The sequence below is a fragment of the Sycon ciliatum genome, chromosome 8 (assembly GCF_964019385.1).
Source record: "Sycon ciliatum chromosome 8, ocSycCili1.1, whole genome shotgun sequence".
Taxonomy (NCBI): Eukaryota; Metazoa; Porifera; class Calcarea; order Leucosolenida; family Sycettidae; genus Sycon; species Sycon ciliatum.
The window spans coordinates 4,319,133-4,337,883 of NC_088650.1; the positions used below are offsets into that span (position 1 = coordinate 4,319,133).

The window sequence follows — 18,751 nt, forward strand, 5'->3', positions numbered from 1 at the left end:
ACTTCCGTCGCGGCCACAGTGCTGCAGCAGACCTGTTGTTTGTTGTTGTTTTCTTTGTTTGAGTTCGCTAAACCCAAACGGACAGAACTGTCCAGTGACAAGGGAGCGAATGATGAGCGTCATAATCACTATGCATCAAAACATCTCTGGGCAAAATGAAACAGACTACAAGAAGGGTTTGCACAACATTAGTACACAAAGGGGAGTACGAGAACAAAGGCGCGGCAGAAGTCTAAGCAAGAAAGCAATCGACGCCAGAGATGTTTTTGTCCACCGAAAACAGAGAGAGAGCGAGAGAGAGAGAGCGAGAGAGAGAGAGAGAGAGAGAGAGAGAGAGAGAGAGATAGAGAAAGAGAGAGAGAGAGAGAAAGAGAGAGAGAGACCTGCTGACTGCTCTCCACCACCAGTGGGTGCACACCGCGGGAGATTAAGGAGCTTCTGGAGTCAGGCGATCTTCTATTTGTGTATTCTACCGACGGCCATGTACATGTACGTCCTACAACTGCATGAAAAGTCACGTATATCATAGTACTGGTGGCGTGAGAGAGAAAGCAGGAAAATATTCCATTGACATGTCAGTCAACGGCAGAGTCGTCAACGCAGTGGTCGTACATGGTATATTGCGTATGAGGTGTTTTCGTGTACATGTAGATCCCTTCGCCTCATGAGCCACGTAGCGGCCACGGCCTGCAGCCACCAGGCTCCGAAACACATTGACAGCTCCACTCCGCTTTGACGTGCACACTTGCAGTCATCATTTTGACTGGGTCTGTGAATGTCATGCAGAGCTAGCAAAGACCCGTGCGCGGCCAGGACAAGCAAGGAGGGCATGCATGACCTGGGCTAGAGCTGCGCTCGTAAGATGCAAACGTGCAAACGGCGTCGACATTTATAACTGCGTGTCTGCCAACACGTCTTGCGGTTTTCCTGTTAGAAAAATGCCTCGAGCGCGACAGGTAATGAAACAGTGTCAAAGTACAAAGTAGGTCTACATTATGCTACCTTTCGAAGTATACTACAAACAGAAGCACGATAATTAACATGTCGTGATATCGTGCTTCTGTCCCCAATACTAATACCAGTTATCCATGTGCTCATTCAGGAATAATGCATGCGGAAAGGCGGTTGAAGCATCATTATTGTATTCGATAATTGTTTAATATCAATGGTCAAACGAGTGAGACAACCACATCCCGGAAAGCTATGACTGGTATAGTAGATCTACTGGTCAACTGACGTGCAATATTCTACCTGATCATGTCACGATATCATGCTTCTGTTTGTAGTATACTAATACCAGTTATCCATGTGCTCATTCAGGAATAATGCATGCGGAAAGGCGGTTGAAGCATCATTATTGTATTCGATAATAAATTATTGTTTAATATCAATGGTCAAACGTGTGAGACAACCACATCCCGGAAAGCTTTCACTGGTATAGTAGATTTACTGGTCTACTGATGTGCAATATTCTACCTGGCCCTGGGATCGCGGCGGAGGTCTACGTGTCGTACATGTCGAAAGTTTGCTGCGCGCCAAGCCTGTACCATGTCTACTGGCTATTTTGGTGATATGATAGCCTCTGCTAGGCACAGTGAGATGGCGTGTGCTTATACTGCTGCCAGTGCTAGTGCCGGTACTGCTGCTGGACACGCCAAAGAGAGCCAAATCGCGCTCTACTATAGCCTCACGTTCTCCGTTGCACCGAAGCAACATTCACCAACATTACCATCGTCCCAGTTTCTGTCTTGCCATAACTGAGATGCAATGTTTCAGCGTCACGATAAAACTGAATGCATGATGTGTTTTGTTTGTCTATTTAGTGGATAAAGGAGAAGAACATTCCTCGTTAGAGTTGCAACATTCCTCCTGCGTCTGCGCGTAGGTACTGAAGAAAACGTTTCTTTTTGTGATTGGGACGAATTCACCAGCACGAGCAACAGATAGTTGCGAGCTCCAGCCGTTTACCGCCCTGAGTACATGAGTGATCGGATCCCCGATAATCATCCCTAACATTCTCCTCGTGGACTGTCCATTGAGCACTTAGATGGAGTATCGGAGTCGCTATTCCCCATTATGGTGAGCACATTCCGTAAAAGTAGAACTACGAATCGCATCATCAGCACGAAATACGAGAAAAAATGGCATTGGTCAAAGTTTTGATCCTTTCACTGCAATTTTAAAGACCTGTTTTTCGAAAAATCCATTATTACCTGGAAAAATGAAGCCAGATGGGAAGAATTCAATGGTAGAGCATTCCACACAAACTTCCGGCAATTGTTATTCGCAGTCATTACTTGCAAAGCAGATCATTATTACACCATACAGGGGCATCGGAAGGCATTTTAGTGTGGTATGGTCAGCCATCTGAAGTACAATTTACTCGTGGAAGTGTGCTTACTGAGCCAAAAATGTGGAAATTGAAATCCAGATCAGTGTATTTTATCAAAAAGTATTCTTTCTAGACCAAAGAGTGGTATATTTGATAACATTTAATAACGATAGAAATTTTTACGATACTTCTCCAGACGTTTCGTTGTTCTGAACAACATCGTCAGTGGATAAAGAAATCCACTGACGATACTGACGATGTTGTTCAGAACAACGAAACGTCTGGAGAAGTATCGTAAAAATTTCTATCGTTATTAAATGTTATCAAATATACCACTCTTTGGTCTAGAAAGAATACTTTTTGATATTACAATGAGAGTGAATAATCAACGGCTTGTCCACCAACTCTTTGTCAGTGTATTTTATTGATTTACGGGGTGACTGGGTCCAAAATTGGTACAGTCAATACCGTAGTGACCATACTGTGTCCGATGCCCCTGCCATAGCGCTTATCGGTGGCCATAGCTGCAAAGTACGTTCGGGCCTGATTTGAAATTTCTATTTCCATTGCTATCAGGTTCGGCCTCATTTCCTCTGTGCTGCGCTGACGAGTCCACAAAGGACGAAACAGTTCTGTCCGCAGATTGAGTAGCTAGAGTATAGTTACGTAGTAATCATGTGATCGCTGTACTTAATAAAGGAGTCAAATGTCTCTGTTTGTTGCATGTGTCAGAGTTTTTCGTTGTCTGAGCCTTTAGCATGAAACTCAAAGTACGAGTCATAAACTCAAACACAGATTTCCTCCCACCTTCTGAACACAAATATCATGCTGTCAATCATAGTCAGTCACAGTAAATTCTGCGACTCCTGACTGAGCACAGCGAAAGAGTGCAAAAACGTATTTTTCACTCACAAAATTATTTTCAAGTAGCTACTCTTGTTCTGCGCAACTCCATAAAACCTGCCTTCGCGGTTATTGTTTTTCCTGGGTTTTTTTACTAAGTACACAATCTACTCGTCAGAAGGGGAGAAGACAACAGAGTATACAATAACAAAACAGCAGGGAGAGTAGGGCTGCAAAGCAAGCCTGTGCTGGTGAGGCAAGCCCACAACACCGACCTATGGTCTCTGCGTTAACGTGAGTTGCGCACCATAGCCTAAAAGAAGGGTTGTAGTTGAAGTTTGTCGTGAGTGTGATTGCTCTAGTAAACCATTGCCCCATGTAATGGACCGTTGATCTGTGAGTGAAAAGTGATGTGTTTGAAATTGCAGCACATGCCGGTAATGGTGTTCCAAGGTGTAGTGTGCAGAGAATCTACTATAGAGATCGACCATCTTGCAGATAAATACACTTCCTGGGCTCCTTTTGTTTCTCCAGATACCACAGCGTCTGCTGGACCTAAATCACACAACTCCAAAGTATAACAAGGTGGACAGCAAGACGATGTGCATCTATTGAAATCGTCATCTCGTACAGCGAGCACCAAATGTGGCTTCACGTGTGAGAGTTCCAACTGGTCAGCCGGTCATCCCTTCGCACAATCTCACATCTACTGACACACACCTGCAACCAGCTTGGCAGGAAACAAGCTTTAGTCCACAGGCAGGTATCAGGCTGCATCCGCATCGCAGAGGGCCTACGGACAACCATACCAGGGAAAGAGGTCAGACACCTGTATTGGAAGCTGCAGATTGGGATAGATCATCAGCCATGGCAACACCAAAGGAAACAAGAAGCACTAGGCAACAGGAAGCAGAAAGACTCGGCTTTGACACGCAGTTTCAGGGGCTGAATATATGTAGGACTAAGTGAGCAGTCACGTCTCGAAGACCGATCACGATCCCCGTGACCAATCAAACAGTCACAAATCCCCGAAGAGCAGTCATAAAGTCACACACCAGTTTGAATCCCGATGACCAGTCAGAAACAGCCGCGACTTTCTCTGTGAACGGTCACAGGATCCACGTCAAAATATTACGACTCAACTGTAGGCATTCACGCGTTCAGCATACTTTTTCCCTTCACAGGTTTCAGAAGTGAGCAAGAAAGATTTCGATCAACTCTCGATCTCCGCGTAGTTTACTTGTAGCTCGAGTCTGGTGTGTGTGGGCTCCTCTCCAAAACGAAGGGTGGTCGAAAATCTTGCAGGCTTCAGATAGAATCTCTTTTGAGAGGACGTTCTGGCTAGTAGGTTGTGCTATTCATCATATTTGAAGAATAAACTTCGTCGTTCAGAAAAGCTATTTCGGAATATTTTCAGTCATGTAATTTTTGCATGCCGATCTTGCTAGAGCAGAGACTGACTTCAACTGATCCAGCATGCAAGCAGCACTCGATTTGTGTTTTTGGAGAGGATGGGTGACAAGATTACGGAGTCAGAAGTGGACATCGTCGACGATGCAGAGACGAAAATATAATGAAGATGGAAATGAAAATATGTTCATTTCCAAGAAGGTACTGAGTACATCAAGCACCTTCGTGTGTGTAGCACTGTCTTTCTTGTGGAAGACTCCACAGAAAAACAATGTCCAGCTTGTTGAAACTGAAACTGCCTCTCAGTTGAAGTCGTTCAGGAAGACATCTATTCAAGACATCATTGATCCATTCTCAAGGACCATCGTAAGAAATTAAATCAAGTCATGTTTATCGATAAGAATGGCGAACTAGACCAGAGAAGTGTGAGTGTCTTGTTTTGACTGCAGGAAACTGTATTTCAATATTCTGGCTCAACGTAGTGCTTACGCAGTTTACTGCTTCGAACACATCTTCATTTCTTCTCCCAAAATAACTCTGTAAAATTTATTGATGCAACATTATGCATCATGGTCTTTCTCGTTGTGCTGCTATAACGTGTATAAGTACATGCATACGAGTACTGTGTACCGTTTACTGTCTCCTTGTCAGTGTTTTTGGGCGATCCTCCACACCTTCATTTGTCTTCCAATTAGGGGTGAAACAATTATACCGAGTACTCGAGTACTCGCTCGGTTTTTTCAAAAATAATCGTACTCGGAATGAATCAGAGTACTCGTTCATACATGGTACATGCATTTACTACAGAAATCTGCAGTTTCAGGGCAGCAGTCGGCAGATGGTGATGTGCAGACTGTGTGGTGAACATTTGTTCACGAGTAGAGAGAGCCCAAATGACCCACCAACCAATATACTCGAGAAAAATGACTGCTACTCGGTTCAATCAGGGTTGTATCATGTTATTTTAAAGCCCTTGGTGTACAATTTTTAGGAGATGAAAACTACTCGAATACTCGAATATTCGATCGGATAAAATCAGAGTACTCGAACTCGGGATCCCAGTGCCAACTTTCACCCCTACTTCCAATTATTAATTTTATAGAAATATTCACTCACTTCAACTTCTTTTGATTGCTGGTGCGAATGTAGCCTGCGATGCCTGCTTGTTAGTGAGAGTACACCAGACATGTATTGATGTGTATGTCTGACGAGATGTTATTGAACTGGCATGCTGCTTTGCTTAGATAAGGTTTAGAATTGGGTGCTCAATGGCCTGGAGGAATTAATCATGTTTGCGATCAGTATCACCAAGAGTGCGGTTCTTCCGTCTACGCATCTCTTCTTGGCTTGTGGATTGGTTGAAAAGAGATAATAATTATAATAATACAGAAGTACTTGTGTCCAAGTGTCGTCGTGAAAACAAGTTCTACCTCCGTAACTTTGTCCGCAAGGTCACGTGAATCTAGCTGGTAGTCCCGCTGCCTATTGTGTGTGTGTGTGTGTGTGTGTGTGTGTGTGTGTGTGTGTGTGTGTGTGAGAGTAAGTGTGCGCGTGCATGTGTGAGTGTGTGTGTGTGTGTGTGTGTGTGTGTGTGTGTGTGTGTGTGTGTGCATGCGTGGGAAAGAGAGAGAGTGTGTGTGTGAGAGAGAGAGAGAGAGAGAGAGAGAGAGAGAGAGAATGTGTGTGTGTGAGATTTAGAGAATGTGTGTGTGTGTGTTTGTTTGTGCGTGCGTGGATGTGTGTGTGTGTGTGGATGTGTGTGTGTGTGTGTGTGTGTGTGTGTGTGTGTGTGTGTGTGTGTGTGTGTGTGTGTGTGTGTGTGTGTGTGTGTGTGTGTGTGTGTGTGTGTGTGTGTGTGGATGTGTGTGTATGTGTGTGTGTGTGTGGGTGTGTGGGTGTGGATGTATGTGTGTGTGTGTGTGTGTGTGTGTGTGTCTCAAACTCTCTCTTCTACTCCCCTCCTGTCTCGGGGGCGGGGTGGCCAAGCATTTGGCAGCTGTACACCAGGCCAGGTGTGTGTGTGGATGTGTGTGTGTGTGTCTCAAACTCTCTCTTCTACTCTCCCCCTGTCTCGGGGGCGGCGTGGCTAAGCATTTGGCAGCTGTACACCGGGCCAGGTGTGTGTGTGTGTGATGTAGAGAATGAATGACATATGTGCGTGTGTGTGAGAGAGAGAGATTTAGAGTATGAGTGTGTGTGCGTGCGCGTGTGAGTGTATGTGAGAAAAGGGAGAGAGTGTGGGTGTATGTGTGTGTAATGGTGTGGGCATGTGTGGTCCCCAGCTCTATACTATGTCATTCACGCTGGAACTGCTGCTGCATAGCCCCAAGTCTGAAGACTTGGCAACTTTACGCCTGCACCTGACTCTTGCACTATGATACCCGTCGCCTATGATACCCCTCAGAATTTCCCACCTTGCTCCCTCTTATGTTCAGGCTGCCCGTTTGGGAGCCATCAGTTGCCTGACGATCGTAGTAATACGTGAAACTCAGAGTTGTGACAAAGCCTCCAATCTCTCTTGTAATACAGAAATACCTATATTCTGCCTGTGACTACTCACAGAGAAAGAGTGGTCACAACTGTACATTCCGCATGTAACTGTTCGCATGGAATTATAGTGGTCACAACTGCATTCTGTGACCGCTCATAGGGAATTATAGTTTCCACAACAAATCCTACAGTACGAAGCACCCTGCGAGCAGTCACGAACTGTGTACTTTACACATGTACATGTATGGTGATTTGTGACTGGTCATGGGGCATTGTGACTGGTAAACTAATTTGTGACTGGTCATGGGGGGTTTGTGACTGTTTGACTGGTCACGGGGACCGTGATTGGTCACGGGGCCTTGACTGGTCACTGAGTCCTACATATATCACCAGCGATTGCAGGTCAGCCTCCCGGCAAGTTCACCTCGCATCAGGCGCAGACGTCCATTGGACGTCAGGCAGCGCAGACCTCCGGGATGACAAGCGCAACACCAAAAAGTCACAACTCCTATGCTTCTGCAGTTTCTTCTCCTTCCTATCTTGACAGTATCCTTGCTGATAGCAGAAGTATGGATACCGCTGATCATGTGGCCAAGCATGTATCCACACCTACTGAGGAGTATGCAGCCAAACAGGATAATTGGAGCGCTGATACTCACACACAAGTGGAAGAATCACAGGCCGAGAATGGACAGGGGCAATTGCACGTTCAAGCGCTGAATCAACGGCAAAATCTGGGCTCAGACCAAGCCAGCAAGCAAATGGTGGTTGATATGTTCGAGTGGACAACCTGCACGTTGGAAATCTTGGAGCGGCTGGAGTACCCAGAGCAGTTTGAGAGGGAGCAGATTCCACTCTCACCGGAAGCAGAAAAAATGCTTGACAGGCGGACCAAGGGTGGAGAAGCCATTTCTGTCAAAGGGGTAAGCCGCCACTTATGAAAGTTTTAGCTCTCTGCTATTCCAAGTTCCAAGCCTTGATTTGTGGGTGGTGGCGTTGTGGCGTTCCTACAAACGCGAAAAAACCCAACAACTACATGTAGTTCATCTGATCCCAGCACGAACCGTGAATTGTTTTCCTTCAAATGTTTCCAACTTTAATAGACAGCATTCAGTTGCATTCCCTGCTTTGTTAGATTTTAAATGGCTGCCACGTGACAGTGTAGGTAAATTGACTGTGCACTTTCTTTCCCTCGTCCTCTGTTTTAAGCTTAGAAAGTGGCAGCCTTAGGCCATGTAACAATTGTCCCCAATTTAGCCTCCAGTCCATCGCCACAGCAGTAGTTTATGATAGATGGACCCAGCTATATACGGTAGTGTGCGAGCATGAGCCACCTTCTTGTAGTAGCCATCTGAGCTATTTTCTTGTACAACTAAGGGTAGTAACTTGCACGCTAGACATTCCATGCGAGTCAATGAGAGCTTTCGAGAAACGGCTACAGACAATGACGTACTTTCCGTACTAGTGAGACCATCCCTGATCACTGATTCTTACCAAGGCTAAATTTGGGTCCGACTGTAGGTATGGATGTAGCACTGTGCAATAGTTGCTGTCTTACTCCTAGTATGAAAGTCTCAGTAAAAACATTTACTTCATTCTCCTTTTCCCTTTTCTCACTTTGTATTTCAGACTGTCGACGATGCCAACATTTATATTCTTCTGATGTCGATGTAAGTCAGCAGCTGTAATCCAGCTATCCGTGACCAGGTGAAAATCGAGCTGAAAGAGAGCCTTGCCCACTGGCAGGAAACTGGCGTGGAGCTGAAGAGCAACGTGTCCAAAGACCTCATCAAGCAGCTGTTTCTCGCTCTGGACGGCAAACGGCCGGAAGAAATTGTGCCAGCCTACTCACAACCATTAGTATTTGATGATACAGTCGACGCTGCTTCATTCTCCAAGACAATGTCAACTGTCTTCGGAGCATAGCAGAGGGGAGCGCACAGAACAGACCAGCTAGAGAGATCATTCCGTGAGGATCCTAACAACAAGGCCAGAAAGCCAAACCTCAGGAAGAATACCCAATACGACGACTTCAAATGACCGATTGCCATCCTACTTTAAAGGGGAACTCCGGTCCAAAATCACCCCCATTTTTTATTGCGGAATCCATTAGAGTATGTCGTAAGTGGTAGAATGGCGAAAACCGGAAGCTTCTACGACAAGGATAACATACCTAAATTACCAATTGCAATTTTCCATATTTGGCACGAGGGGGCCCCCTCCAACCCTGTGACGTAAAAGGTTCTCAGCCCGGTCCACTCAGATGAAATTTTCAAATAATTGAAGCAAGAATGAAAAGTCCTTGGCCATTGTTGAAGTGCTTGTTGTTCTGTGCCATGCCCGATTTATTGTCACGACTCGCTGCTGCGTCTCTGGATGCGACAATGTCACGAAGAAAGAGGCGCCTGCGGGCTGTCGTAGCATGGCTTTCCTCTGGCTGACGCGAACCTGACGACAGCTTGGCTATGGAGAGTATGTTGGAAGGATTTTTCTCCGACGAAAAATAATCGTGTCTGCACTGAGCATTTCACTGAGATGTGCTATGAAAGAGATTTCCAACAAGAGTTTGCACAAAGCATTGGTGGCTATAAGCAGAAGAAGCAGCGACGCTTGAAGCCAGGGTCTCTGCCATCCTGAAACTTGGCGGTGCATGTCATACTAATAGTTAGTAGCTCCTCTACCTCTGCTGCCAGCAAAAGCAGACCATCTTCGATTTACTTCCAGGAACGTGAACACGATGAGGTAAGTGAACGGCATGATTTTGTGCCGTCCAGAACGTAGCTCTAAACGACTACAGTCCTACTCAAAGTCCTCTACTCAAAATCCTAGTCAGTGAAGTCGAGAATTGATGTAATGTTCATGGAACGTTATCATGTGTGTTATTTCGGTTCTCTTTATCTGTAAGTTTCCATTGCGTTACTTTCCGGTTGCAGCTACACTGCCACAAATACAAGGTACAGTATAGTGATTTGTATCATTTACCATTCCTTGGCCTTGTATTATTATAAGAAATATAAGGTACTTTTCAAATTTCGCAACCTGACGGCATGTATTTGAGGAGAGAGCATGGCTGACACGGGGTTCAGACCAGCACAAAATCCTGGAGAGCATCGTCATGGGCAAGACGTTGCTCAACGATATGAAGCAGCTCACCAAGTTCTGCCATACAGGCAGTCTGGAAAATTTCCATGCTGTCATACTGAAGTGGGCACCAAAACGTGTCCACTTTTCGTACAATGGCATGAGAGCACGGGTACAGTTGGCATGTCTGTCCCACAATGCCAATATAGGGAGAGCGCACGCCAAAACCAAGGAGGGTGTGCTCAGGTACAGGCTGGAATACACCAAGAGCACAAAGCACAGGGTGGCCAAGAAGCTGCACGACAACGTCCTGCAACTTCTTGAAGGACCTGTTGAACGATGTGCATACAACCATTCTCGGCATTCGCAACGGCACACGGCACCGGCACAACCCCATGCTCCCGAACACAGTACAGTCTTGTGCCATTGTATCTGTCAACTTTACCAGATTGTTCATGCAGCTGCATTGGTGCAAAGCATGCGCCCACCCGAAAACACAAATATTGCCCGAGTCAAGAATAATAATATTATAAATCGTGTCTGTCAACTGTTTTCTACATTCTGCATGCACATGTACCAATGATTATGTGAACGTCAACCAGGCCAAGAAGCATTATCATGAGAAAAGCCTCTTTTACGGGCAAAGCAAATGTATATCATTACATTATGTAAAGTGAACAGGGGAAATCAACACAAAACCAACCGGAAAATGATGAAACACAAAAGCAGTCAAGGAAGTAAATCAATACAAAAGCAAGCAATGAACACAGAGTAATAAAAGGGGAAAAACCAAATAGCATTATATTAAGTTGAGGCCAAAGGCAGCACCCTACTCCGCCTGGCGGCACTGGGCCAGAAATGAGTTCGGCTGTCGCCTCTTGCCGTACGAACCGCGGCAACCGCGGAAGCAGGTGACTGCCCAGAAGCATTATCATCATCATCATCATCATCATCATCATCATCATCATCATCATCATCATCATCATGTGACCAAGCCGCTTTTACGGGCAACAATATTATGAATATAAAACGCAAGGTGCTGTAAGAGCAATTTTCTGAAAATAATTTTAAAACACGAAATATAGAAATGCATTATCACACCGTAGCCACTTTTATGGGCAAATTCCAATACAAGGCAAATAAAAAAACGAGGATGAAGTTAACCTTTTAACCCAAAGAAAAGACAAAAGATGTCAACAATAGAACTACAAATATAAAAAACAAACATCAGGCCATAAAAACTACCATCATCATGTGACCAAGCCGCTTTTACGGGCAACAATATTATGAATATAAAACGCAAGGTATTGTAAGAGCAATTTTTCTGAAATTAATGTTAGAACACGAAATATAAAAATGCATTATCACACCGGGCCGTAGCCACTTTTATGGGAAAATTCCAATACAAGGCAATAAGAAAACGAGGATGAAGTTAACCTTTTAACCCAAAGAAAAGACAAAAGATGTCAACAATAGAACTACAAATATAAAAAACAAACATCAGGTCATAAAAACTACTTTAAAACATAACCAAATGACAGCAAAGCGTGGAGAATGAGATTGACTTACAAAACAAAAGTAGTCCTACTATGCTTACAAAACAGAATCTACCTACACCACTAAGGAAGAAACATTAAATGATTGCAGTCTCACAAACACCGGCCTCTATCTAACGACCCATCAAACAATAACTCCTGAAATTCTTGACTGACTTTTTCTGGTAGGAGCTACGGCAGCCACGAAAACAGGTCACTGCCCAACGGAGTAAAGTGAACGAGAGCAGGCACCGCAATCGACCCATAACCAGCGAGTAGGCCAAGTCACTGTGTTTATCGACATACTGGGCTGCAAGACACTTGAGAAAGCGGTCTGCCTCCCGGCCACACATGCCATTCGTGGCGAAAACCAACGGGGTGAACGTGCCTCTACTACCATCATCATCATCATCATCATCATCATCATCATGTGACCAAGCCGCTTTTACGGGCAACAATATTATGAATATAAAACGCAAGGTATTGTAAGAGCAATTTTCTGAAAATAATGTTAAAAATGTCTCTTTCCCTCAAACCAGTCAGTATTTTACGACTTGGGGCTCCCCGCGTGCTAGTTTGTACGTGAAGTGTGTGGGTTACAGTGAGGGCTGCGTCCCACCCGCCTGTGTGGATTCACAGGAAGTGTGAGTTACGAAGTCTGAAGAAAATGTTGAACGGCCTCTGTTGGGATGACGACTACACCAAAACTCAGTGGTTAGAGCATCGCTGGCTACAAGCGAGGGTCCCTGGTTCGAGTCCTGGTGGTGACAGTCAATTTTTTCTTCAGACTTTTCCCGTTTGTCTCTTTCCCTCAAACCAGTCAGAATGTTAAAACACGAAATAATTTATAGAAATGCATTATCACACCGTAGCCACTTTTATGGGCAAATTCCAATACAAGGCAATAGGAAAACGAGGATGAAGTTAACCTTTTAACCCAAAGAAAAGACAAAAGATGTCAACAATAGAACTACAAATATAAAAAACAAACATCAGGTCATAAAAACTACTTTAAAACATAACCAAATGACAGCAAAGCGTGGAGAATGAGATTGACTTACAAAACAAAAGTAGTCCTACTATGCTTACAAAACAGAATCTACCTACACCACTAAGGAAGAAACATTAAATGATTGCAGTCTCACAAACACCGGCCTCTATCTAACGACCCATCAAACAATAACTCCTGAAATTCTTGACTGACTTTTTCTGGTAGGAGCTACGGCAGCCGCGAAAACAGGTCACTGCCCAACGGAGTAAAGTGAACGAGAGCAGGCACCGCAATCGACCCATAACCAGCGAGTAGGCCAAGTCACTGTGTTTATCGACATACTGGGCTGCAAGACACTTGAGAAAGCGGTCTGCCTCCCGGCCACACATGCCATTCGTGGCGAAAACCAACGGGGTGAATGTGCCTCGGTCTATATTCACAACACGCGCTCCGTATTCCCGCTTTTTCATGCCTTCATGCTTTTGGAGATGGCGCTGGACTTCTGGACGCGACAGCAGGTTTGGCTTTGGGTGAGTCACCCGAACATCAAAAAAAGCCTCCTGCTGCGTGGACCAGAAACCCCGCGCCCTCACATCGAGGCGAGCTTCGGATTTCCTGTTGGCTGTACGATGGGGAAGATCCTCCCCATCAAATGGCGCTAGCACCGGCTCCACCTCCACGTCAGGCAATACCTCCGACAGTACACCCGCCAGCAAATCGCGAACATCATTATGGCGTGCGATGGTGTAGCCGCCAGTAGGACAAGCCATTGCATGCTCAGTGCTTAGAGTTGCTCCACAAACACAAGTCTCAGGGAGGCCATCCAGCTCCAAACCGTATCGGAAGCAGAGAGCATCCCGGAAATCAGATTTATTGAGTATGGTTACTGGCTGATTGTATGACGGTTGGGCGGTCAGCCAGCTGGAGGTGCCTTTCTCACCCGCTGTTTCTAACAGTAGCCGCTGGCACGGAGACAGTCCAGGGCCAATCTCTGCCTGCACACCACGCGAAATCTGGTCCCGCTGTGCTCTCACCCGGCGCAGCCCAGCACGCACCGCAGCAACAGCCTCAGCGACACCACACGGACCACTAGGATTTGTCTCGCCAGGCTCTTCGACGCCTAATCCCACGGCAACAGGCCCCGCACGCAGCGCAGAGAACGATCCGGCATCAGGTAGTTGGTCAAGATCAGGCGGAGGCGGACCCGCAGGTGGAGGCGACAACGCGCCAGCATAATCAGGCGGAGGCGGTCGCACATGTGGCTGGTCTAGACCAGGCGGAGGCAGCGACGCACGAGCACAGTCAGGCAGAGGCGGTTCCGCAGGCGGAGGCAGTGACACGGCAGCACGGTCAGGCGAAGGCAGTCGCACCGGCGGTTGGTCTAAGCCAGGTAGGGGCCGTCCCACAGGTGGAGGCAGCGACGCACCAGCACAGTCAGGCGGAGGTGGCCGCGGAGGCCGAGGCAGCGACGCATCAGCACAGGCAGGCAAAGGCGACCCAGCAGGCAGAGGCGGTGACATATTAGCACAATGATGCGGGGGTAGTCCCATAGGTGGTTGGTTAATATCACGCAGAGGCGGTCCCGCAGGCGGAGGCAGTGATGCACCAGCACAGTCAGGCGAAGGCGATGATAGCGCAAGCTGAACCAGAGGATCAGTGGCACTGACAGAGGCCTGATGTTCCCCAGCCGCCGTCTTCGACAATATGGGGACGGCGAGGCCCCCATGCCGGACAGGCAAAGCCATTAGCCGACGTTGGTGGCTGGCCTGCGCAATCATCATCATCATCATCATCATCATCATCATCATCATCATCATCATGTGGCCAAGCCGCTTTTACGGGCAACAATATTATGAATATGAAACGCAAGGTATTGTAAGAGCAATTTTCTGAAAATAATGTTAAAACACGAAATAATTTATAGAAATGCATTATCACACCGTAGCCACTTTTATGGGCAAATTCCAATACAAGGCAATAGGAACACGAGGATGAAGTTAACCTTTTAAAACCCAAAGAAAAGACAAAAGATGTCAACAATAGAACTACAAATATAAAAAACAAACATCAGGTCATAAAAACTACTTTAAAACATAACCAAAAGACAGCAAAGCGTGGAGAATGAGATTGACTTACAAAACAAAAGTAGTCCTACTATGCTTACAAAACAGAATCTACCTACACCACTAAGGAAGAAACATTAAATGATTGCAGTCTCACAAACACCGGCCTCTATCTAACGACCCATCAAACAATAGCTCCTGAAATTCTTGACTGACTTTTTCTGGTAGGAGCTACGGCAGCCGCGAAAACAGGTCACTGCCCAACGGAGTAAAGTGAACGAGAGCAGGCACCGCAATCGACCCATAACCAGCGAGTAGGCCAAGTCACTGTGTTTATCGACATACTGGGCTGCAAGACACTTGAGAAAGCGGTCTGCCTCCCGGCCACACATGCCATTCGTGGCGAAAACCAACGGGGTGAATGTGCCTCTGTCTATATTCACAACACGCGCTCCGTATTCCCGCTTTTTCATGCCTTCATGCTTTTGGAGATGGCGCTGGACTTCTGGACGCGACAGCAGGTTTGGCTTTGGGTGAGTCACCCGAACATCAAAGAAAGCCTCCTGCTGCCTGGACCAGAAACCCCGCGCCCTCACATCGAGGCGAGCTTCGGATTTCCTGTTGGCTGTACGATGGGGAAGATCCTCCCCATCAAATGGCGCTAGCACCGGCTCCACCTCCACGTCAGGCAATACCTCCGACAGTACACCCGCCAGCAAATCGCGAACATCATTATGGCGTGCGATGGTGTAGCCGCCAGTAGGACAAGCCATTGCATGCTCAGTGGTTAGAGTTGCTCCACAAACACAAGTCTCAGGGAGGCCATCCAGCTCCAAACCGTATCGGAAGCAGAGAGCATCCCGGAAATCAGATTTATTGAGTATGGTTACTGGCTGATTGTATGACGGTTGGGCGGTCAGCCAGCTGGAGGTGCCTTTCTCACCCGCTGTTTCTAACAGTAGCCGCTGGCACGGAGACAGTCCAGGGCCAATCTCTGCCTGCACACCACGCGAAATCTGGTCCCGCTGTGCTCTCACCCGGCGCAGCCCAGCACGCACCGCAGCAACAGCCTCAGCGACACCACACGGACCACTAGGATTAGTCTCGCCAGGCTCTTCGACGCCTAATCATCATCATCATCATCATCATCATCATCGATCTTTGCGTTGGATTCATTTAAACTATTATTTGTGTAGGGTTCCACTCCTTCATCTTGGGAAATTGTGTTTTGTTTGCCCAAAGAAGTGGCTTCATAATCATCAAAAAAAAAAAAAATCATCATCATCATCATCATAAAAAAAAAAAATAAAAAAAAAAATCATCATCATCATCATCATGTCCAGCTGCTTCCTCAAAGCCCCGGTGCGCATCTGCATTGGCTTCTGGGTACAGTTGCTTTATCCTTGCTACCACACAAGACGGTATCACACGTCGCTGCTTGCGTCCAAAGTATCCATGGGTGAACCATGTGTATTGTCTATACGCCACATGTCTCCAAATCCTGCACAAAACAGTTGGAGAGATGTAGATACACATACCACGAGTGTCTTCATGATTGTGTAAAAGTAAATAGTTTCAGTGTAAATAGTTTCGGATTCGAATTAATATTTCTATGGGCTACTATACTAAAGACACTTTGGCCTTTTTTCAAATTTACATCACTTTTAAACACAGTTGAAACACTTACAGTGCCAGGAATAGTATGAATGAAAGACATCGTTGTACCAGTATAATTATATTGGCATGGGTGCAATAGAACTTCATGATTGTGTGATGAAAGTTGGTGAATTTGAATACTGTACACAAAATCATTGCACAATACTTCCCATCTACTTTGTACCGGTAAATGAAACATGGAAAGAAAGGAAATAATGAAACCGATTTAGCGAATCCTCACCTGTTTGACCACGGTCCACACCTTGCCCGAAATTCTTCGAAGGAAAGCAATGCCACCTCGAGCACTGATTTTTGCAGGCAAACAACAGCAAACTCTGAGTGCTGCGTGACGCACTGCAGCCCTTCCTGCTCGCCGCGTTTACTGAAAGCTGCAGGAACCTCCTAGCAACAAGTCGACTCGACCTCGCTCCACATCAGGCTGCATTGTCCGCAACGGCATCAAGCAGTGCTTCTCACGCGAGCACTTGCAACCAAAGCGTTCTCTTCACGTTCATCTGTTTTGTAGTCTCAGAAATATTACTTGTAGACAGTTTCGCAGACGCTGATGCGCGCTTCGGCTAAAAGGCCTCGGTGTTGTTGAATCCGAAGTGGCGTCCACCTCCACACCTCCCGTGGTCTCCTCTTCCTCCAACATGATGATCGAATGAATACTAGTACAAGGGTTGTTGATTGAAGAAAAAACAGTGAATACCTTTTTCAAAATTTCTGCAGGTCTACCATTTGAATAAAAAAATTTGGAGGTCACTGAGAACGTTTTACGTCACAGGGTGGGCGGGGGCCCCCTCGTGCCAAATATGGAAAATTGCAATTGGTAATTTAGGTATGTTATCCTTGTCGTAGAAGCTTCCGGTTTTCGCCATTCTACCACTTACGACATACTCTAATGGATTCCGCAACAAAAAATGGGGGTGATTTTGGACCGGAGTTCTACTAGGAAAACATGAACTCCTTGAAGAACACTCAACAATGTGCTGTGTAGCAAATAGGTAGGGACTAGGTTCTGTGCCACTGTCTCTTATTTCATGTCATGTCACGATTGCAAATAGCGCCAGTAGGTATGGAATACGCTATGTGCCACAGCTTTGTGTTTTGGACTTGGGTTCACTAACTTTTTTGTTTGGCATTGAACAGTTTTTGGTTTGCATTGCACTGTTTTTGGGTTGCTTTTGATACAAACACCGTCTGCATCTTTGACAACCCTCTTCAAGCGCAATATTTCAAACGTCGCTGTTGGCATAGGGATGACATTTTTGCAATCATCCGGTGAGATCCGCATCTATTCGACGGTGTAAAACTAAAAAGCTATAGGTTGTCAGTCTTAAAATGGAAATTTGATTGCAAACTGTTGAAGTGATGGATGCGGGCGCCGCTCTCTCCCAATCAATACGAGCACAGTGATAATGATGATGATGATCCAAAAGCCTCTTTTACGGGCAACAAAACACAATTTGCCAAGATGAAGGATGCTAACACAAATGAAGAGAATAATTGTATGAAGGAAAAAGAAAGAAAAAGAAGGAAAAAAGAACTTCAATAAGCCAACCTCAACAATCAGCACTACGGAAGAAAACCAGGCGGAATGCCCAAAACCAACATGGAACGAATCCAATCATAGTACAAGTAACTTCAGACAAGAACAATACAAAATCCAGACCTCTGAATGTGATGTAAACTGTCATTGTCTCTCAGCCACTCACAGGCGGCCCTCAGCAGATGATGATAATGATGATGATGATGATGATTTTGATAAAAACGATTCAAAGACTCTCAATTATTTTGTAATACTTGATGTATAGATATAAGAATAATAACAATAGTTACACTTTCACACCAAACTAGCTCGGTGCAGCACCAATCACGGCAGGGGAACCCGACCCTCCACCATCGCCAACTCACGAAGCATGTGAACTAGACGGTGACGGGCCGACCGAGCACCCCTGACACACAACACAGATGATGATGATGATGATGATGATTATTTTTTTTTTTTTTTTTTTGATGATGATGAAGCCACTTCTTTGGGCAAACAAAACACAATTTCCCAAGATGAAGGAGTGGAACCCTACACAAATAATAGTTTAAATGAATCCAACGCAAAGATCGTTTTTCCATGAAATACAACAATTGAACACAATTACATGCTTAAATGCATGAAAGCAACAAAACAGCAACAAAAGGGTAAGCGCCATACCAATCCCGCATGCACAGTCAGGACACAGCACGATACTTAACAAACTAGACCTGACTCGGCCACGGCAATCGAGACATCATGAAAACATCTCGCCGGATGGTGGTACCGTGACCGAGCCCCACGTATGCACAACACAGC

At 45.8% G+C, this 18,751-nt stretch overlaps 1 protein-coding gene across 1 annotated transcript in view; it reads left to right on the forward strand.

Moving 5' to 3' along the window:
• Positions 1-1,632: 1,632 nt before the first annotated feature.
• Positions 1,633-18,751, forward strand: part of LOC135823142 (uncharacterized) — an 88,711-nt gene continuing 71,592 nt past the window's right edge. The window contains exon 1 of the mRNA XM_065335982.1: positions 1,633-2,079. The gene's annotated coding sequence lies outside the window, so the exon portion shown is untranslated. The remainder of the gene's footprint in view (positions 2,080-18,751) is intronic.